Source organism: Pan paniscus, chromosome 13 (genome assembly GCF_029289425.2).
Source record: "Pan paniscus chromosome 13, NHGRI_mPanPan1-v2.0_pri, whole genome shotgun sequence".
NCBI classification, from domain to species: domain Eukaryota; kingdom Metazoa; phylum Chordata; class Mammalia; order Primates; family Hominidae; genus Pan; species Pan paniscus.
This window is the reverse complement of record NC_073262.2, coordinates 36,596,350-36,619,845: the sequence shown is the minus strand read 5'-3', so window position 1 is coordinate 36,619,845 and position 23,496 is coordinate 36,596,350. Positions and strand designations below refer to the sequence as shown.

The 23,496-nt window shown below is 37.5% G+C and overlaps 1 pseudogene; it reads left to right on the top strand.

The window, feature by feature from the left end:
• The first annotated feature begins 5,225 nt into the window (after window positions 1-5,225).
• LOC100970827 (isopentenyl-diphosphate Delta-isomerase 1-like) lies at window positions 5,226-5,934 on the top strand (annotated as a pseudogene).
• Window positions 5,935-23,496: the final 17,562 nt, after the last annotated feature.

Here is a 23,496-nt window from a genome sequence, read left to right as displayed (position 1 = left end):
ATATATAAAAAAAGAAGTAAATAAAGAAAAATAAAGTCTCAGATTTGTTAAGCTCAACACTTCAAAAGGAGTCTCACATTTTTGTTTACATGTGAAGTCAGCCTATATTTTTGTATACTTGAATTACCATTTTCTGGTTTAAAGACCAGGGTTAGTGAAGGATTAAGTAAAATATAACTATTGTTTCACTGCTGTTTTAAAACAAGTAGACAGACACAAAAAATAATCTACCTAAAAAGGCTTTTCTGATAAACAGAACCAAATTAGAAGACAGCGAAGAACAGGTTAGCTTAACATGTCAACTCTTATTACAAGAAAAAAAGGAGAGAAAAATCTAGCTTTTATATAAGCTCAACTTAAATAACAATAATTATAGTAATAATACAATGCTTCTACACTCTTGGAAGAAAACCAACTGTTATAAAACATACCTCAAAGAAAGGACTGCACAGGCATAAAGAGAGCCTAAGTTCCCTAACTTATTCCCATATTATAGTGACCTGATAACAGAAAAACTTGGAAGTATTGGCCTAATATGTTCTGAAGCTCATTGGAGCATGCCGAAGTAGGTTCTTAGAGAAAAACTTGATAGAATAAAAGGAGAGAATAATGTAAACATGTTTCTTTTAAATTTTATATAAAAATTTAAATATTAACCTGCATATTTTAAAACACCTTAAGTATTATACTATATGATAGTCAATCCCTCCACTGACTCTAGTCAAGAGTCAGTGAAGGATATAAACCAGGTAGTTGTATAGTGTTGCCTTAGCTGTTCCACCAACTAATTGGCCTCCTTGCTTGGAAAAGAAAAAAGAGTCTGTGAAGTGAGTTGTGATGCAAGAAATCCAGACAACCTGAAGCTCAGGATGTTCTTTCTGCTTTTTTTAAAACCCAGGAGGATTGGCCCTACTGGGAGGCAGCAGGAAAAGAAGTCAAAACTTATACCAGTTTCACTGAGAGCTGTCCAGTTTTCCTTTTCTACTTCGTGTTTTGGATTAACTTATTTATGATAGGAAGTTTCTGTACCTTGAACATTTCACAGTACTCCCTTTTCAACTGCTGATCCATTGCCTTTTTGTGGGCAAAAAAGAGAAATGAGGAAGCAGGTTTTTAGCTAACATTTCAATTTTCTCTAGTAGTTATTAGAATATTCAAGTATTGTCATTATTCTCATGCAAAATTTGTGCTTTCATAAATAAATCCTTCAAGATTTTCAAGTTGAGGGAAAGTTAGTGATTATAGCCTCATGATTCTTATTCTTTGTTATACCTGTGCTAAATCCTCTTTCTATATGCATTTTGTAGTATTTACATCTTCTGTCTTTTCTCTTGATCAGGTTTACTAGACGTTGTATGTCTTATTATACTCAAAGAACTGAGTTTTTGTTTTATTAAACCTTTCTACTGGATTTTTGTTATTCTCTGTTTTTAAAATTTGTACCTATGTAATTATTATTTCTGTCCTTATACGTTTGGCTTTACTCTGATGAACCTTTTTGTAGCTTTGTGATTTGAATATTAATCCCATTTATTTTTTGTTCTGCTTGTTTTGTGATGTATTTAAATCTATACATGTCTCTTTAAGTAAAACCGGAGATTCATCCTGCAAATATTGGCCTATAGTCAAATAGTATGTACATTAGCTCTAAGAATTCTGTAATTTCTCTTATGATTTTTAAATAAAAGCCATTTAGCAAAATATTACTTAGTATTCAGCCATATGAGATGGTTTTAGCTTTTCCTTTGACTTATTTCTAACTGTATTGCATTTTAATATGAGTCTACATGGTATTAAAGAATTAGATTATACTGAGGCCTTCCTCTGTGGCCAGTATCTGGTCCATTTGTGTAACTGTTCTTTGTCCGTAAAAAGAATGTCTTATCTTTTGTTTGAGTCTACAAACTTCTATGTATCTATTCATTTAAGCTCAATAATTATGTATATTTTTGATCTGCTTGATTTAACAGTTTCTGAGGTTTATGTGTTAAATTCCCCAATTAGAATTGGTGATTTATCTATTTTTCTCCATAGAGCTACTGGTTATTGTTCTGAATACACAGTATTAGGTATGTAAATGTTCATGATTATTATGCCTATTATTCCTATTACAAGTGCCCTCATTGTCCTTTATGATTTTTTTTTGCCTTATATTCGATATTAAAACCATTAATCTGACTGTTTGGCGGGGAAGGTTGCATTCACCTACTATATCTTAAGCTATTTTTTTCATTATTACTCTAATTATATTTCTTTGTTTTAAATATCACTTTTAGATAAATATTGCTGTTTTTAATCATACTCAGAAATATCTCTTAATCTTTGAGATAATCTTGAGTTAATAACCATTTATTATAACACTAATCGCTAAATACATATTTCTGTATTTTATTTTATATTTACTACTTACTCTCTTTTATTTTTTTCTCATTTCAACTTGCCTCTGATCTTTTCCTTCTCCCTCCCACCATTCATCTCTGTCAGGTTAGTACCATTCTGTAATTTTATTTGTGGATTGTTCTTTATTTATTTGTGTTGTAGTTATTTTTTATTTAGAAAATAAACCTTACCAAATTATATGTTCCCACCTTCTGTGTTCATCCTTTTTCTTACTGGATGATTAGTTTGAAATGGTCTGGGTGGAGATATCATAAAACCAATTAATAATGACTTACTTTTTTTTTCTCATCTAAAAAGATGCTTTGAGTTTAAGGGGCTGCTGGCAATAGCTCATCAGTTTAACAATATCAGGGTCAACATTTCTGCTATTCTTTTTTCGCTTCCTCTTTGTTGCAAAGTGGCTCCCATACCTCTTGCCAGCACTTCTATGTTCAATTCTTCCCCTTTTACCAGTTGAAACTTTCCAAGAAGCCCCACCGCAGGCACATGCTTATCTCTCATTAGCCAGGACTCCTTTGTATGTCCTCCTCTAGTTGCAAGAGAAGTTCATAAAATGAATATTTGCCTTGCCAAATTCTATAATGTATATAATTTACTTTAACAAGAAGGAGGAAAGAGATATGTTTAGCCAACAAAAATGTCTTCCACAGGTACTTCCTCCAGTGTCTCACTACTATGTGCCTACATTTGGGTTTGCTTGGTGGCTCTTAATGAGCCCTTTCAATAAGCTCTTAAACTTTTCTGTGATTTACAGAAGTATTAAGGCATTATTTCTCTCCTTTCATCTGCTTTTTCTTCATCTGTGGCTTTTTTTTATTATACTTTAAGTCTTAGGGTACATGTGCACAACATGCAGGTTTGTTACATATGTAAACATGTGCCATGTTGGTGTACTGCACCCATTAACTCGTCATTTAACATTAGGTATATCTGTGGCTTTTTAAGTCAGATACTGACACATTAATTTCACTCTCTGTATCTTTTAACTTTTCTCATTTTTCCAAATCCTTATTTTTTACCCTTGTCTTCCAGAAGAGACCCCTAACAAGATATTCCCACTTGCTGTGGCACATTTCAGCTGTATTAATTCTGTGATTCAATTCATCCACTGACTTACGGTGATAATTACAGGTTTTACATCCATTATTTTCTAAGGGTTCTTCTTCACGAATTCTTGTTACTGTTTCTTTTTACCATTAGCCTCAGTTATTTCTCTGAGAATATCTTGGGTTTTCTTGTTTTTGTTGTTGTTGTTACTTTATCTCTTTAAAGCAGTTTTAGGTTCCTAAGAAATTAAGAGGAAGGTTCAGAGATTTCCCGTGGGCTCCTTCCCCCGACACACACACCATTCCTCACCAGAGTGGTATATGTGTTAAAATTGATGACTTACATTGATAAATTATTATCAACCAGGGTTCAGAGTTTACATGACAGTCCACTCTTGATGTTGTAGATTCTATGGGTCTGGACAAATACATACTGACGTGTGTTCATCAATGTAGTATATAATACACAGCAATTTCACTGCCCTAAAATTCTTCTGTGTGTTACCTATTCAACCCTCCCTCCAGGCCCTGGCCACCACTGATCTTTTTACTGTTTCCATAGTTCTACCCTTTTCAGAAGTTTTACCTGCTCCATACAGTGGAATCATACAGCATGTAGCCTTTTCAGATTGGTTCCCTCCACTCAGCATGGTTTCCCTATGTCTTTTTATGACTTGATGGCTCCTTTTTTGGTGGTGAATATATTCCACTGTCTGGATGTGCCACAGTTTGTTTATCTATTAACCTACCGAAGGACAACTTGATGCTTCCAAGTTTTGGCAATTATAAATAATAAAGCTGCTATAAACATCCACATGAAAGTTTTTGTGTGAACCTACTTTCAAGTCATGTAAATACCAAGAAGAGTGAATGATAGATTGTACAAAAAGAGTAGTTTAGCTTTATAAGAAACCATCAGAATTTATTTCAAAGTGAGTGTACCATTTTGTATTCCCACCAGGAATAAATGAGATTTTCTGTTGTTCCACATCCTTGCCAGCATTTGGTGTCGCCAGTGTTCTGGATTTTTGCCATTCTAATAGATATGTAGTGGTATCTCATTGTTGTTTCAATTTGCATTTCCCTGATGACATATGATGTGAAGCATCTTTTCATATGCTTATTGGCATCTGTATACCTTCTTTGGTGAGGTATCTGTTAAGGTCTTTTGCCCATTTTTTAATTAGCAAATGTGACTGTACTGCCTCTAATCCTGATTTCTCTACTCTCAACTGGTGATGTTGGTCTCTTTTCTTACCCTAGTTCCTTTATCTATACAAATGTCAGTATGCTACCTCTTTTTTGATATTGTGAAACTGAAAGATAGTATATGCATAAGCATCTGCTACATAGAAGGAAATCGATACTAGTTTCCCTTTCTTCCATTCAATCAAAATCCTGCCCCATCAAATATTATTTCTTCACTGAAGCCGTTTTCTATCATTGGAATCTTTACTCTCTTCTTCTGATTAGGAAATCTTAGATATTTCAGAACTCATTTTTATCAAATAAAAATGTGTTACAACTTTAAATGATCTTAGAAATCTGGTAGGCTTCACTTATTTTAGTAACATGCATGATCAATGACTAGGTCAAAAGCAGAGTAGAAATAGAACCCAAGTATTAACTCAGTCCACTGCACTATGCATAATTCAATAATAAAGTGCATTCTTTCTTTTCAAAAGACTGCTGCTTAATGTCACTTGTGTTGCCTCCACAACCAAGCTATAAATTCATCAGGATAGGGTGTCCATGGCCAAAGGCCACTCAGGACAGATCAGACATTGTGTAATGATGCCTGAAATAAACACTGACCACCTCAACGAGCAACAGGTTCAACTCCTGGCAGAGATGTGTACACTTATTGATGAAAATGACAATAAAATTGGGGCTGAGAACATTGAGAAAGGGTTATTGCATTGAGCTTTTAGTGTCTTCTTATTCAACACTGAAAATAAGCTTCTGCTACAGCAAAGATCAGATGCTAAGATTACCTTTCCAAGTTGTTTTACTAATACTTGTTGTAGTCATCTATTAAGTAAACCAGGTGAACTTGAGGAAAATGATGGCCTTGGAGTGAGGAGAGCAGCACAGAGGCAGCTGAAAGCTGAGCTAGGAATTCCCTTGGAAGAGGTTCCTCCAGAAGAAATTAATTATTTAACACTAATTCACTACAAAGCTCAGTCGGATGGTATCTGAGGTGAACGTGAAATTGATTACATTTTGTTTGTGAGGAAGAATGTAACTTTGAATCCAGATCCCAGTGAGATTAAAAGCTATTGTTATGTGTCAAAAGAAGAACTAAAAGAACTTGGGAAAAAAAGCAGCCAATGGTGAAATTAAGATAACGTCATGGTTTCAAATTATTGCAGAGGCTTTTCTCTTTAAATGGTGGGATAACTTAAATCATTTGAATCAGTTTGTTGACCATGAGAAAATATACAGAATGTGAATATGTAGGTGAATAATTATTGAAAAATTTCTCTACTTAACAAATTTAGAATGACTTTTTTCATTTAAATTTAGTTCACTATCATCAATGTATTATATACACTGATACTTTACAACTTGTGTGAAAAAAATAACATAATTTTGTATCACACACCTTGTATATGTGTTCTGCTTCTAAACGACATTTATGAGAGGTTATTGTGAAATGAGTGAGAGCAAATAAAAATTTAACCTGTGCAGACACATGCTTATGGCAAATTTGAACAAATGAGTGAAGCCCTGTGTTTTTAGTAAGCTGTGATAAACATTTCCGGAGCACTCGCAGAGCACTGTTATTTGCCAGGTGCTTTATGTATCGTTAAATTTTTATCATAGTTCAGAAAAATGTGCAAAGGAAACTATTGCTTAGCTCCTTCAAAACAGTCCTAATTAACTTCATATTAACAGATTAAACTAGCATAGCATGTTCAAGGGAAATTAAATGATATGGACCCTAATTTGTATCATTCTGAGTTGATGGTGTGGTTTATCCATTCTGGAAATATGTTGATACTTCAAGTCAGCCATTGCTTTTGATAAGAGATATTGATTAGGTTAAATCTTCTTTTAAGTAGTATTTGCCAATTAGCACAGTCTGTTTTCAGAATTAAAGTGGGCACAGAGGTGTTCATAAAATGGGAATTGAGTCTCACTCGACAAGAGTTGCTTAACCTTGACACTGTTAACATTTGGGCTGGATAAAATCCTTGTGGTGGGGATCCGTCCTGTGCATTATAGGATGGTGAACAGCATCCCTGGACTGCGCACTGGATGCTGTTAGCACCCCTCTCCCATGACACCCACAATTATACCAAATGTTGTCAGATGCTCCTGGGGGGCAGAGTCAACCCCCAACTGAGAACCACTGTCCTACAGAGCAGGCAATATTGCAGGGAGAAAAAAAATAACAATGACAAAGGCCAGTGTTCATGTTAAATGGATTGAGATTATGGAATGCGTATATTAATGTTAAAAATTATATCTTGATCAATGTACTTTTATAAACTTGCCATAGATATCTCAAATTTGAAATCTCATAATGGCTTTATTATTCTTAAATGCTGTATGATAATGAAAAAAATAAAAATTTATTTCTTACAAAGTTAAAAAAATTCATCAGGATATTCATTCATTCATTCATTATTTTATCTATCAATTAGTTATTGATCATGAACATAAACCAGGCATTATTCTGAATGAATATACGAGGATGAAAAACAAATAAAGCAGGTATCAAGTTTTATACATATCCAATTACAGCACAAATCACATACTGAGCACATTATTACTCAATACTTACTTGTTTGATTGACCTGAACAGACAATCGCATATAGCTATAACTAAATAAGCAGTAATTTATTATTTGGATTTCAGTGTGAAAAAGACAATTAGTTTTTCCTCCAATGTCTAGTACTTTAGTCTCTGGATTAAGCTACTTTTTTTTTCTTTCGGAATAATTTCTCTCCCAAGAGATACCTTCAAGATTTAAGCAACTTCATTGATAAGTTCTCAACAAGACATGTCCAGACATCTGAATCCCAGAAATTAGATAGCTTGAAATGAAGCTTGGGATTCTTGATAAATATGAAAAACAGAAAAAGTCACTTAAAGGGGCAAGAATATGTAAAAAGGTTTCCATATCTCATATCATGTAAGAAATGTGCTGAAAATGATAAATATTGTTCACTAAAAATGATTATAATTCAAGATGCTATTAGGGAAACAGATTTGATTGTATTTGTCTTAGACAAATTAGTTTTGGTTAAATGAATCTCTGGTGGATTGGACCAGGAAAGGTAGTAGGAAGCTTCTTTATTGTAAGGACCTCAATGAACTTCAGGTATTTGGAAAACTGAGGTGGCAGAAAAATCTGGTATTTGTGTCCTGCCCAGGTGAGCAGTGCCTGGTAAAAGCAGTACCTGTGTACTTTCTAAGAGCAGGACAATCTGCTGAATCATGAAAACTACGAAGACAATTTTTTTCTTTTTTAATCCTGAGGGGGATAAAGGGAGACAGAGTTGTACAATAGAAAGATTCCAGGATTGAAAACATATAGTGTGCACCCATTGTGTAGTAGGTATCTCCAGAGACTATCTAAATTCTGGTTCTACTTCTGGGACTTAATGTCTTCACTTGTAAATTGTGGTGTCTGGTTCATCATAGAAGCTCAGTAGCTGTAGCTACTACTACTATCACCATTATCATTACCACCACCAATGAAAAAGATGAAAGAGACTAAAGTGAAGCTATTTAGAATAGTGGCTACTTAAAGATTAAAAGTTATCTTGCACAGGTGAAGAGGTATGTATCATTACTTGCCTAAGATTTTTTTTAAGTTATTAATTATCAAAGCCAGAATTCTCAAAATCCAAGGTCCATACACTGGATGCAATGTTGTGCATCTTTTCCTGGAGCCACAGGATAGGAGTTTTGCCAATGTGTTGACAAGGGCCTCTGACATTACAGCATCCCACAGTCATATATTGCAGACCAGGCATTTTACTACTTTATGAGCAGAATCTGCTTCAATACAGCAGCAGCTGAATTTGCAGTTCACAAAGAAGACTGGAACAAACATAGCCTGCAATGTTTATTTTATGTTCATATTATTTACCAAGAGAAACCATGCTCAGTTGTCCCAAAATAAGATGACATTGACAAGTTCTTACATTCAGCATTTAATGAGTAAATCCACAGTCTATGTGAATCCCATTGTCTTGAAAGTGAGGGAAATAAAACCACCAAGGGCCTCGTTGACTTCAGAATTATGAGAAGTCCCTGACTATATTACAGACTATTTATCCAAATAAATTTCTGATTATTCCACAATATGTCAATTCCAAGTGCCTACACACATGCTTCAGTTGCTCCTTGGGGGCCATTTTTCTACATAGAACGTGTTCCTGGAAAATACAGAACGTGATGAGAGAGCCTTGCTAAGCTGAGCAAGATGGGTGTGTGGGTGGGCAGCTATTCTTTAGGCATTCGGGAAATTCTGAACGTAGAGCCTGAGCCACTTAAAAACTGTAGACCAATAATGCACGTGTGGCTGTCAGCGGAGGCCTGGTATGATAGAATTAAGCAGTAGCACTAAGGAAATCTGAGCATGTTCATTTGGGCATTTTTGAAGCACCTCAGACTAAGTGAGTTAAATGGTGATTATTGCTTTGCTTGGAAATATGAACTGAGCAGCTCTATTTTTATTTTAAAAATTTTTATGACAAAGGTTATATGGGTTTATTGTATATAAACAAATATAAACAAAAAAGATGAAAACTAAACTAAAGCCACTAATCAGTATGATCATTTTTACATATGCATATCCAGATTTTTTGTATTTATTCGTTCAATTTTATTTAAATATTACCTATAAGCCAGGCATATCTCTAAGTACTAGAAATGCAGGGAAGATAATATTTTTATCCATAGGTGATATGTATACATATTTTTAACAAAAATTGCACTCATAGAGAGTACATACATTTAACCTTACTTTTTGTCAGTCAACAATGTCATGTAAATTCATGTAAAGACATAAACTTAAAAATGTAATTTCAGTGGCTATGATTACATTGAATGGCCATGCAGTAGCTTATTTAACCAATATTTCTTTTTTTTGCATTGGAACTAGTTTCTAATTTTCCCCTATTAAAAATATCCTGATCAAGATGTTTGTAAAAACTGTCCACATTGTATTGGATAAATAATTAAATGTGGGTTTTATGGATCAAGAGAATGGGTCAAAAACATGGCAGTCATGTTTTTAAGGTTTCAAACAGGTTCCAAATGTCCTCCAAAAATATTTATCCAAGTTGTGTAATTCCTAAAAGGACATGCAAGTGCCTATTTCCTCACAACCTTGACAATCTTAATAATGTAATAAAAAATTAGATTTTATGAAAAGAGAGTATCTTATTTAGTTGTATTTTCCCTGTTTTTGATTACTAATTGAACAGTTTTTCATAAGCATATTGCCTATTTGTATTTATTACTTTTCTGTTTTCTACTGATTTTTTAAAATTTTCTAATATAAGTTGTTAGCAGTCTTGGGGTGTTTGGGATAAATAATTTATGCTTATTTCCTTTAAGAAATTAATACTTCAGATTGGTGAATAAAACTACTGAAGAGTTTAAGAAATAAGCCGACAAAGTACAGAATCTTCATACCCAAGTTCATATCGTAAAATGTCCAGGACAACAATAAGTCAATGCCAAACTGAAGTGCATAGAAGGCTGAGATAATCCATGGGGCGTGGCTTCCCAAGTTTGCAAAAAGAAGGGGCTGGGCCGCCTGATACAGGGGAACATGCTGGCTGGGACTGGTTGTCCAGCAACCCAGCTCCCCTCTGTTCCAGGCTTCTTAGCAGAGGTGGCCAATGAAGGTCTCTGGAACTCCATTCTCTCATTTCTAACACAGAGGTAGACAAGATGATGCTTTTCCCTCTAAAATTCTAGGGAGCCACATACAAAAGAGGTTACCGAAGAGAACAGAAAAAAAAAAGGGATGAAGCATCAGAGTCGGAGAAACACAGATAACATAGAGAGAGGCATTCCAGATAGAAATGCAGTGTGCCATCACGTAGAAATGTGGAAGAGCGTGGGACACAGCAAAGAGTTGGGTGTGAGCTGAGAGGAGCAGGAGATGAGACTATGGAGAAAGGCAGCACCTGATGATGAAGGACCACGGAAGGAAGATAGGATGATATGGCTTTAGACTTCATTCTGTAGTTAAGAAAGGAATTACTGAAGAGTTTTAAGTGAGCGAGTCATAAAAAGAGATTTAAGGAATTATTTTTTAACTACCTAAAACCAAACAAAACAAAACAAACTTTGGCAGTGATACGAGATCTGATTAGAAGCCTGGAGGAAGGGCTCCCAAGTCAGAGGCTGTCTATTGCAAAGTCAGTAGAGAAATAACGTGGGTCTGAACTAAGGCAGTGGCACAAACTGCAAATGATACTCAAGACTAAAACTTCCCCTAAAGCGAATAAGATTTTCTAGAAAGATAATGCTAATAAGAATAATAGGGGAAAAAGAATAATAGGGCAAAATTTTAATAGCGATATTAACTCCTTAACATTGCCATTGATCAAAATTGACAAAGTGTGCCCTCTCATTTCATATTAGTTATATGCTCAACCAATTTTCTTTAAGCTAACCATAGCTGAGATTATCAGTAGGTATTTTTAACAGCCATATGCGGGGGGCATTTTCACAGTGCATAAAGTGCTAACATGAGTGCTATAAAACCACTGACTACTGTGAAGTTCTTATAGCCAAGATCACTGCCTCTGCTTCAGTAAAGAACTGAGTAGTTGGGGGAGATGACTATGACAGGAAGGATCTGAGCATTCCTTTAGCCCAGGATCCAAATCCACTGAAATCTTAAGAGAACCAAATTCTTGGCCCACCTCCTGCTAACAGATATGGTTTCCTAGAGGGCCTGGTGGGTCTCCCTCCACAGATACTAGGCAAATTCACATCTTTGGGTTAGAGGGCCAACTGTGCTATGACTAGTTGTTTCTGGCCTATTTCCAAAAAAAAGACCTACTGAGAATCATTCCTGGTGCTGGTTTAGAACTGGCTCAAATCTTCTTCCCTCAATTCTCCACTTCACACCTACACTCCTGACCAAAATTTCTGCTTAGAATATGCCTACAGAGACATTACTTTGATCCTAGCTTCTTAATCAAGTCATTAAAGCAAAAAGTCCCAAACAATCTCAGTAAGAATAAGCTGTTTATGTGATTGAATTCATTTAGGTACCACTACTACCTGTGAAGAAGGTCCAAATATTATCCTGATTTTACAGATGAGAAACTGAGGTCCAAAGAAGCTAGTGAGATTGGCCAAGGTATCACGTCTAGTAAAGAGTAATACCTAGGAGGTTTACCCAGGTTGGGTTCCAGGGCCTTGGTGATACTTCCACACTGTGGAACAGAGATGTTGTTCTTTTTCAGATGGTCACCATACCTAGAGTTGAACTGATAATTTAAAAGAAGGAATTTGCCAAGATGAATTGTAATCCTATTTTGGAAGTGGTCATTTTCAACATCTCAGAATCCTCATGGTCCAAGTGGCCTCGGGTGCCCAACATATTATAGAGACCTTTTCTGAGACAAACAGAATTCAGGGTCACTGGCTTTCAAGAAAGGGAGCAACACTTATCTTTTTAAGGAGATCTTTAAATTCAGATATACATGAGATTTCATTCTGAATAGAATAATTGTATAATGTCCTAAGAGATCAGTTTATTTTATTGATTTAAGCAGGAATTAAGTATTTAGGTGACAGTTATTTATTGAGCGCTTTTCAGATGAAAGTCAGTTGCTATTGACATTTCTTTCTAAATACTAATGCAATAGAGCCACAAAATGAGAACTCACAAAAGAGTTGTGGATGGGACACATATTTGGGTAAAGGATCTTTATAATTGGAGGAAGGAAAGCTTAAATACATACACATGTGCTCCTAAGGACTTTTTGGTGAAACATAGTGATCTATCACACACAACAGCTAAGATATACATACATACATATATGTGCACATACACGTTACTACTAGGATGATGGATTAGTCTGTTTTTCATGCTGCTGATAAAGACAAACCTGAGACTGGGAAGAAAAAGAGGTTTAATTGGACTTACAGTTCCAAGTGGCTGGGGAAGTTCTCACAATCATGGCAGAGGGCTAAAGGCACTTCTTATTTGGCAGCAGCAAGAGAGAATGAGGAAGAAGCAAAAGTGGAAACCCCTGATAAACCCATCAGGTCTTGTGAGACTTAATTCACTATCACGACAATGGCATGGGAAAGACCCGCTGCCATGATTCAATTGCCTCCCCTTGGGTCCCTCCCACAACATGTGGGAATTCTGGGAGATACAATTCAGGTTAAGAATTAGGTGGGAACACAGGCAAACCATGTCATTCTGCCCCTGGCCCCTCCACATCTCATGTCCTCACATTTCAAAACCAATCATGCCTTCAAAGCAGTCCCCCAAAGTCTTAACTCATTTTAACATTAACCCAAAACTCCACAGTTTAAAGTCTCATCTGAGACAAGGCACATCTCTTCTGCCTATGAGCCTGTAAAATCAAAAGCAAGCTAGTTACTTTCTAAATACAATGGGGGTACAGGTATTGGGTAAATACAGCTGTTCAACTGGGAGAAATTGGCCAAAACAAAGGGGTTACAGGCCCCATGAAAGTCCAAAATCCAGCAGGGCAGTCAAATTTTAAAGCTCCAAAATGATCTCCTTTGACTCCAGGTCTCACATCCAGGTCATGCTGATGCAAGAGGTGGGTTCCCATGGTCTTGGGCAGCTCTGCCCCCATGGCTTTGCAGGGTACAGCCTCCCTGCTGGCTGCTTTCATGGCTGGCATTGACTGTCTGTGGCTTTTCCAGGCACATGGTGCAAGCTGTCAGTAGATCTACCATTCTGGGGTCTGGAGGACTGTGGTCCTCTTCTCACAACTCCACTAAACAGTGCCCCAGGAGGGACTCTGTGTGGGGGCTCTGACCCCACATTTCCCTTCTGCACTGCCCTAGCAGAGTTCTCCATGAGGGCCCCTGCCCCTGCAGCAAATTTTTGCCTGGGTATCCAGGCGTTTCCATACATCTTCTGAAATCTAGGCGGAGATTCCCAAAACTCAGTTGTTGATTTCTGTGTATCCACAGGCTCAACACCATGTGGAAGCTGCCAAGGCTTGGGGTTTCCACCCTCTGAAGCCACAGCCTGAGCTCTATGTTGCCCCTTTCAGCCACAGCTGGAGTGGCTGGGACACAGGGCACCAAGTCCCTAGGCACACAGCATTGGGACCTGGGGCCCAGCCCACAAAACCACTTTATCCTCCTGGGCCTCCAGGCCTGTGACGGGAGGGGCTCCCATGAAGGTCTCTGACATGGTTTGGAGACATTTTCCCCACGGTCTTGGGGATTAACATTAGGCTCCTTGCTACTTATGCAAATTTCTGCAGCCAGCTTGAATTTCTCCTCAGAAAATGGGTTTTTCTTTTCTACTGCATTATCAGGCTATGAATTTTCTGAACTTTTATGCTCTGTTTCTCTTTTAAAACTGAATACTTTTAACAGCAGCCAAGTCACCTTTTGAATGCTTTGCTGCTTAGAAATTTCTTCTGCCAGATACCCTAAATTATCTCCCTCAAGTTCAAAGTTCCATAAATCTCTAGGGCAGGGGCAAAATACCACCAGTCTCTTTGCTAAAACATAGCAAGAGTCACCTGTGCACCAGTTCCCAACAAGTTCCTCATCTCTATCTGAGACCACCTCAGCCTGGACATTATTGTTCATATCACCATCAGCATTTTTGTCAAAGCCATTCATCAAGTCTCTAGGAGGTTCCAAACTTTCCCACATTTTCCTGTCTTCTTCTGAGCACTCCAAATTGTTCCAGCCTCTGCCTGTGACCCAGTTCCAAAGTAGCTTCCAAATTTTTGAGTATCTTTTCAGCAACATCCCACTCTACTGTACCAATTTACTGTATTCATCCATTTTCATGCTGCTGATAAAGACATACCCGAGACTGGGAAGAAAAAGAGGTTTGATTGGACTTACAGTTCTACGTGGCTGGGGAGGCCTCAGAATCATGGCAAGAGGGAAAAGCCATGTCTTACATGGCAGCAGCAAGAAAAAATGAGAAAGAAGCAAGAGTGGAAATCCCTGATAAATCCATCAGATCTCATGAGACTTATTCACTGTCATGAGAATAGCACGGGAAAGACCAGCCTCCATAATTCAATTACTCCTTCCACAACATATGGGAATTCTGGGAGGTACAATCCAACTTGAGATTTGGGTGGGGATACAGCCAAACCATATCAGATGACAACCTATTTGCCCATCTCCTTAATGGAAATTTAATGCTTCCACTCTAGTTTATTGTGATAACATAGATCTAAAATATATCCCCCAATACAAAACCTTACATAACATATGGGTTCAATGATTAATGATTTAAATATTTGCTTTGAATTTGAATAAGACTTGGAATCTTTAAAAAATAAAACTACTGTGATTTTAAGAATTATGCTATATGGGATATAAAAAAAGCAAAAACATTATTTCCATGAACCCTTTCTAGCATACATACACCTTACATCAAGAAGAACTATTTGCTCAGAAAGTGGTAATTTCCATTTTAAATGAATCTGAGATTTCAACTATTTTTAGTGGTACAAAATTTTTACAACCTTTGACTCAGTACCTCCTACTAAACGCATCCTTTCAAAAGCACAAAATGTTGAAGGTCTGTCTATATTATTCAAACCAGCAATTAGATCCAGATGTTACTGCACTTTATATTTAGATACCACATTTCAATATCTAAAAAAGAAAGAATGCTTATGAAGGACAGAGAGAATAATTTATAAATGCAATTAAAGCATATTGTTTAGACTCCTTCTCACTAATTTACCTGATTGCAAAGTAAAATTAAAAGAATTCATATTTAAATGTAAAATTGGGCCAATGAGTAATGAAATTTTTCAAACTGTGTGTACAAGGAAAAGAATACCAAGTATACAATGGTTGTGTCACATACAGTCTGTCGATTTTATAGCTTTGCTATAATATCTTCCAGCTTTTTTATAAGGCAGTCAAATTCTAGATAGTATGATGGATACATTTATATTAATTTTAAAGAAAATATATGGAATGATTATTAAAGAGCAACTTGAAACTAACTACATGTTATATACAGTAGCAAAGCTGCTAATAGAGATCTATAAATCTTGCTGATGTCATATGCTTTCTTGGCTTGGAATGTTCTTCATTTAGGGAAATAATGGAATGGAAATGCTATGTTCCAGCTAATGCTACTTGAAAAACCATAGTATATATATATGGAAAATGGATATAGGTATATCATACAAAATATAACTTATTCTTAAGTTTGGTTGACCAGGCTAAGAAAGAAATAGAATGGCTAGGTAGCCCTCCCCTTTAATGATCAAATGATCTAAGTACTTGTTTAAATTGAGCCAATATGCTATGGCATTTTTGTGGCAGTGGGTATTCTTAATTATAGCTTTGGCTTTGGGTAATAATAAGTGGGTTGGCCTTTTCTAAGGGTATACCAATGGCCGGTAGCATAGAGGTAGTCTGCATTACTTGCCACTAGCAGAGGAGCCTGCAATGGGTTAATAGCTGGATGCCACGAGAGCTGTACAGGGTTGAGAACTGGAACCAACAATCAGGTGGGAAGTTGCTAAACTAGTGAGTAGTGAATGACCATTGATTCTTGCAGCTCTGTGCCAGAAAGACACCATTGTATCCAAATAATTGCCAGAATACAAGGCTAACAATACTCTCTGGTCTCTAATTAATTGTTCATGATTCAAGTGATTAACATATGCTACCATGTTCTTTAATGTTACTGTTCAGGTTATTACAGCACACAAACTTAAGGGTAAACAGGAATAATTCACTCTTTCATTCACAATATTAGTTATCCACTTTATACTGGTCACTAATATGTATGCTGAAGCTTTTATATTAATTAGAATTAGTTTCTTCTGTGATCTCAAAAATATGAAAGTAATTATAGCTCAAATAATAACAGATACTATTTACATAGGGCTTATGACATGCCAGATACTATCCTAAGCATTTTACATACATTATCTCATTTAACCCTCGCAGCAACTTCATGAGTTAGGCATTTTTATTAGCCCATTTTGTAACTGAGCATATAAAGGCACAACTTGTTAATTTGCTCAAGGTCACACAGCTAGTAAGAAATAGAGCAAAGACTCAATCAAACCAATCTGGTTTCAGAGTTCATTCTTAACCATAGTACATATTCTGCCCATGTATAATTCCAGGTAAGCAGGGTAGGCCAAGTTGATAATGTGAAAACACAGCCACCAAAGCCAAAGTTTCCATTTTCTTGCTGTTATGCTATTTCTATATCTGCCAGTTTCTAAAATGCAAATTTCTACATCCTGTTCCAAAATGGCTATGCTAGCACCAACCATTATCTTTATTCCAGCCAGCAGGAATAACTATTTTCTTTTAAGGATTCTTCCCAGAGGCTTCCTTCACAAGCAAATTAAGCTTGTGCATCTCATTGATCAAAATTTAGTCATATGATTGTAAGGGAGTCCAAGATGTGTAGTCTTTGTTCTAAGTGATCCATACCCAGTTGTTATTTGATAAGCTGATACTGAGGAAAAAGGGAAGAGCAGCATTCTCCATCAAAATATTGAAAAACCAGCCCTAAAACAACTGCTGTTTTCAGAATATTTCTATTATTGCCCCTAGTATATTTTTTGTTCTACATCATGTTCTGTTTGAATCTAGATGCCTTTGGGGTCATTGGTAGACTGTGATTCTGTCGGCTCTTCCTCATGTGATCACTGATAAGAAGACAGCACCTGTGTCTAAGACATGTTAGCAAACCAGAAAACAGTTACACTCCTCATACCACAGATCACCACTAGTTCCCTCTATCCTTTTGGTAAAAAACTGATGGAGTGAGTTTTCATTATAATAAAGTATCTCTATTTATCAGATCGGGAAAAAGAGTTTGTATTGTTACAATTATTATATTTGTATACATGTTAATTCTAGGACATTTGCAAAAGTCAAAACAAGAAAAAACATTATTGCTTAAGAATGCAGAAAGACAAGGCACAATGACTCACTTCTGTCATCCCAGCACTTTGGGAGGCCAAGGCAGGAGGATACCTTAAGCCCAGGAGTTTGAGACCAGCCTGGGAAATGTAGTGAGATCCTGTATCTACAAAAAAATTTAAAAATTATCCAGGCATGGTGGTGTGCACCTGTACTAGTGCACCTGCTACTAGGGAGGCTGAGGTGAGAGGATTGCTCAAGCCCAGGAGGTCCAGGCTGCAGTAGCCATGATTGCATCACTGCATTCCACCTTGGGCAACAGAGTGAGACTCTGTCTGAAAAAAAAAAAAAAAAGAATTCAGAAAGAATATACAAGACGGGGTATTTATCAGAGGCATGTTAAAAATACCCATGACACTGTATCAATACATAAAGGAAATGCTGTTGGTTTGGAATGTTATGAAGATTTACGGTCCTTCCTCCTTCAAAAATGTATTCTTTTCAGTGTTCTGGAGTGCCTTTTCATCGGTCACACCAGGGTGATACCCACTAGTCAATATAATTCCTGTTTCATACACTGCGGAACAATCAAGGAAAAGTTCTTGTAATAGGTGCTGCTCTCTTGTTCACAACTTGTAGTTTGCTCATTAGTTAATGACTGTTCTTTGTACAGGAGACTTATTTTTTCTCTTTTCTGAAGTCTCTAATTACATTCTTTTAGAAGTTGAAAGGTGATGAGTAGGAGTTGTTGATACCATAAAATAGAATACCAAAGTCCCATAATTCCATGTTGCTGGAAATAGTTTAAATTAATAGCAGGAAGCACTGTTCCCTCTTCCGTCCAAGAATATTAAAAAAAGGTGTTATCCTCAAAGGAGGTAGGGAATATGTAGATTAATTTGTAAACACCAGATGCTGACCTGGAGACAATAGTAACTTTAGGGCATATATGAAATGCACAATTTATTTTCTGGTACCCTTCTCTGATTTCTGAACCCTTACATTTTCTGCTGTCCTCTGCCTTCATATTCTCTCACAAGCTGTCTTACGTATCCACACTCCTGTTAAAAGGAGTGTTTAGTTTTGTGTTTTTACTAAAGCAAGACTCTTAGGAAAGTAGTTTTCAAAGAGAAGAATCCAAAGAATGCCTGTTCCAATGGAAACTTTTAGAGTTCTAGCACTTACAAAGGCCAGGCATGGTGGCTCATGCCTGTAATCCCAGCACTTTGGGAGGCCAAGGCGGGAGGATCACTTGAGGCCAGGAGTTTGGGAATTCTAGTACTTACAAATAGAGGGAATTCTGAGTGACTATGCACTCCTGGTGTCATCTTCAATTTCTTCGTGAGCTAAGTGCTCCCATACTTGGCTTCCATGAGAATCACCTGGCTACACAGCCAGATTTGAAACCACTGACAATCTAGCACATATCCCATGAAAGATAAGGCTGCCCTTCCTTATAAAATGAATAGAGTTGACAGAAGATTTGGATGTTCTTTGAATCTACAAAGAACATGGTACTCAATTTTTTCATATGAAACTCTATGTGTTAAGTTGCCTATTATTAATTATCCAAAGAACAAGAACACAAAATGAATAGAATTCCTTTGTTCAATACTGTCTAATAATGATCAAGGTTCATAATAATAATCTTAAGGTACTATAAGAGAGCAGTCCTCAATCTTCTTGACACCAGTGTCCAGTTTTATGGAAGACAACTTTACCACAAACCAGCTGTGGGGGGATAGTTTCAAGATGATTCAAGCACATTACCTTTATTGTGCACTTTATTTCTATTATTATTACATTGTAATATATAATGAAATAATTATACAACTCATCAGAATGTAGAATCAGTGGGAGCCCTGAGCTTGTTTTTCTGCAACTGGACTGTCCCATCTGGGGGTGATGGGAGACAGTGACAAATCATCAGGCATTAGATTCTCATAAGGAACATCCAACCTACCTTTTTCACATGTGCAGTTCACAATAGCATTTGTGCTCCTATGAGAATCTAATGCTGCCACTTATCTGACAGGAGGTGGAGCTTAGGCAGTAATGTGAGCCATGGGGAGCAGCTGTAAATACAGATGAAGCTTTGCTTGCTCACCTGCTGCTCACCTCCTGTTGTGCGGCCTGGTTTCTAATAGGCCACAGACTGATACTAGTAATTTTTAATTCAGTAACATTTTATGTAGACCTTTTATGTATTCTAGTTCTTTGGAAGTTGGCATTTTATATGTACTGCAGTGACTTCATTTATCAGAATAATAACATAAATAACTCAGCACCCAATCATGCTGAATAAAGGCAAGTGTGCTGGTTAGGCTAATGCAAAGCAATTGATACATGGCCTAAAAATGTTGAGCTCTACAAAAATTCGAAAGACCACAAAGCACAATAGGAAAGGGTATGGGCTTTGAACTCAGCAGACATGGGTGCAAATTTGTATTCACCAACTCATTAGCCATGTGAAAACAAGCTAGCCTCTTCAGTCTGACTCCTGTCTGCAAAACATAAATACACCTTTCTCTCAGGGTTGGCCAGCAAATTCAATGAGATAATGTTTGCAGAGTGCCTGATACAAAGTCAACATTTAATACATGATAAATATTACTATTTGTGGGGGACAGAAATGAGAAAATCAGAAGCTTCAAGGTACACCTTAGAGACCTAAAATTGAGGTTATCACTGGGCTTTTTAATACCAAGTCTTGGCCACAGCACGACAACTCTGAAGGAGGAGATCTTGAATGTGGCCTAAAAAGTTCAGGTGTTTTTGATGGACGTTGTCAGCAAACATCACTGAAATTCTCAGCACTTGAGGACTTTCAGCCTGAACTTGAGGGCTGCTTTATCAGTTTCCCTTATCCTTCACCTAAACATTCCCTTTTGTGAAGAAAGTCTTCCCTACTTCCCAGGAGTTAAGCACCACTCCATTTCCTGTGCTTAATCAGAATACCGTTGGAAGTTAGCTCAGAAGAAGGGCAGTTTGTTCCTCCCACTTTAAGCCAATGAGAAATAGTATCAGCAGACCCATTTTATTTTATTTCATTTTATTTTATTTATTTATTTATGTATTTATTTTTGAGACAGAGTTCCACTTTTGTTGCCCAGGCTGGAGCGCAATATCGCGATATTGGCTCACTGCAACCTCCACCTCCCGGGTTCAAGTGATTCTTCTGCCACAGCCTCCCGAGTAGCTGGGATTACAGGCGTAAGCCACCACACTCGGCTAATTTAGTATTTTTAGTAGAGATGGGGTTTCTCCTTGTTGGTCAGGCTGGTCTCGAACTCCCAACCTCAGGTGATCTGCCCATCTCGGCCTCCCAAAGTGCTGGGATTATAGGCGTGAGCCACCGTGCCCTGCCTTTATTTTGAAATATAATTTCCCTCTTGCACATCTTAACCAATTCTGATGGCCAAATAATGAAGGTATTAATACTTCATAGGAGCCTCAGTTTCCCCATTCTTCCAATAAAGTTTGTAATCCCTACCTAAGAAGACACAAACTTCAATCATGCACCACTGACTCTAAGTGAGACTCAGAAAAGGAAGGATGGTGTCAGAAAATTAAGCAGTCATGGAATCTGTAAAGGTCGTTAACTGACTTGTAATAAGGTGGTAAGTATCACCTCTAAAATTTTAAGTCACATTTCCTACCCAACACAAAACACAACTATGACTATGGATGAAAAGATCCCCATCTTGCAAATCAAGAAAGTAAGGCCACCTAATATAAGTGAACCAGGGAAAAGTTCAGTTCCTCATGGCAGAAGCATCTTGATAAAAATGAAGCTGCCTATAGTTCTACAAGCCTTTCCTTTAGCAGCTCATATGCAGGGCTGGTCTCCAATACACACAAAGATATAAAGGCTAATGCAGAGATAATTATGAAGCCCCTAAATGGTTATGAATAGATTTCTACAGGATATGTCCAGAACTCTTGTTTTACCACCCACACCTTCTCCCTACCTTAGTCTTCCCCAACTTGGTAAATGACACCACCTTTCAGTTTCAGTCTGAATATAAGAGACTGTCTTTGACTCCTATATTTTTCTCACATCCTGTATCTAATGGATCAGCATATCTGAGGGTTTCATCAGCAAATCAAATCTGAGGGTTCTAGATTCAAAACATAATCAGAATCACACCACTTCACATTCTACTACTGCTGCCACCCTGTCCAAGCCTATGGTGGTGGTTTGGATAATCTCACATGGATTATTGCAGCTACTGCTTACCTGGTCTCTCTGCTAGGATCCTTGCCTCCCTGCAGTTTATCCTCTGCACAGCATACAAAATGGCAAGCTGCTGGAGGGGTTTTCTCCCCAGCTCCACCCTCAGCTTTCAGCCATCCCTGTGCCTATGCCTCAGAGAGCACCTCTCCACACTCCTGCCCCTCTCCCCAAGGTGGACCATTGTTGCTTATTACCTGGGAAAGGGGTTGGGAATTTCTCTGTTGTCATTGCCCAACTTCAGTCTTAGGTGAATCCTGTGTTGCTGGATTCTAGAGGTGGTGTTTAGTGATGCTGTCTTCTTACCTATGACAGCCAAACTCTGCTCTGTGTCTTAGGTGAGTCTTCTGCAAGACAGTATTTCCTGCCCTGTCCAGCAGTAGGAGCCCTTAAATAGGCTTGACCCAGGATACTTTCCTATTCCTCCCCCAAAGTGAGAGGGCATTTCTTTCGCCCTCTCTCTGGCAGCAGCAGTGGTCTTCACCTGTACCTGGGACAACAGGATTTGCTGCCTTTCCCTCAGTGACCTCAGACAGGCTTTTGTTCTATAGGAGAGAAAGATTCTGTCCAGCGGAATTTTCCAGTCCTTTCATCTGCCTTCTATTCTTCTAATCTTTTTGTGGGATGTCCCACGGAGAAGAGCCTATAAGTGGGTGCAAACACTACTGTCTATGCTCCAAGGATCTACTTAGCAATTCCTTATAATTTTTAGCTCAATGCGTTTTATCCACATGTATGGCAGCCCTCATTCTGCCCACACTCTGCCCATAGGTGAGCCAGTGTTTGCCTTTCAGGTCCTTGGAGGCACCTGTCTTATCTTAAATTTCAGACTGTTGGCTGCCCTGTGAATTCACCAGATGGGGCTGACAAAAGTTTAGGTCTAGTGGTCTATCTGTCTTTTTTTATTGTTGGGCTGGGAGCTACCCTTTCTAGCTTCCTACATCCTAGGCCAAAGTAGCCTCCCTCAAAACTAGATTTTTGCAATAGTCTTATTTTTAGTTTCCCTGTCATCTTTCTCTCTCCCATCTCAGCTTATGCTTTCCAACACTTGTTTCATTATGTTTTCCTCTAACACAAATTCTTTATTTCCTAGCAGATTAATTCCAATGTTATAAGCTGACATTCAGAATATCATACTTTTTAGTGCTTGGAAGGCCCTTAAGAGTCGTTTACAGACCAACTACCTTTCTAATCTTCTCTCTTTTTACCTTCAGTTCAAACCCTTCCTCTTTTAGACACAGTCTCTCAGTGTCTCAACCCACAAACATCCATTGGACACTTGATTATTATGTATCACATTAGGTACACTGGATTCAGAAATGAATCAAATACAGACCTTCCTCCCATGAAGCTACAGCTTAATGCACATTTTGCTCATTTCTACTTTTACCTTAGCTCATTCTGTGCCATTGAGCAATGGGCCTGCCATACCATATCCTCCGTTCTGTAACTGGTTCTTCATGCAAACCTTAGTCCAAGCATCATGATCTCATAATGTCTTCTTTAACTATTTCAGTCTCATTCTTACTTCCCTTCCTTGTGTTCTAAGGTACTTCATTTGTATCTTTCTTCTATCCCTAATTAAATTATAAGTCCCATGAATAAATGGACCAAATTTTAGCAAAACTTCATGTTCTACCATATTAGTTTCTGACCCTTTAGGTACTCAATTCATACTTGTAAATGATGTTATATGTCATAGTCATTAGAAACATCACCTGGGGTCAGACAAA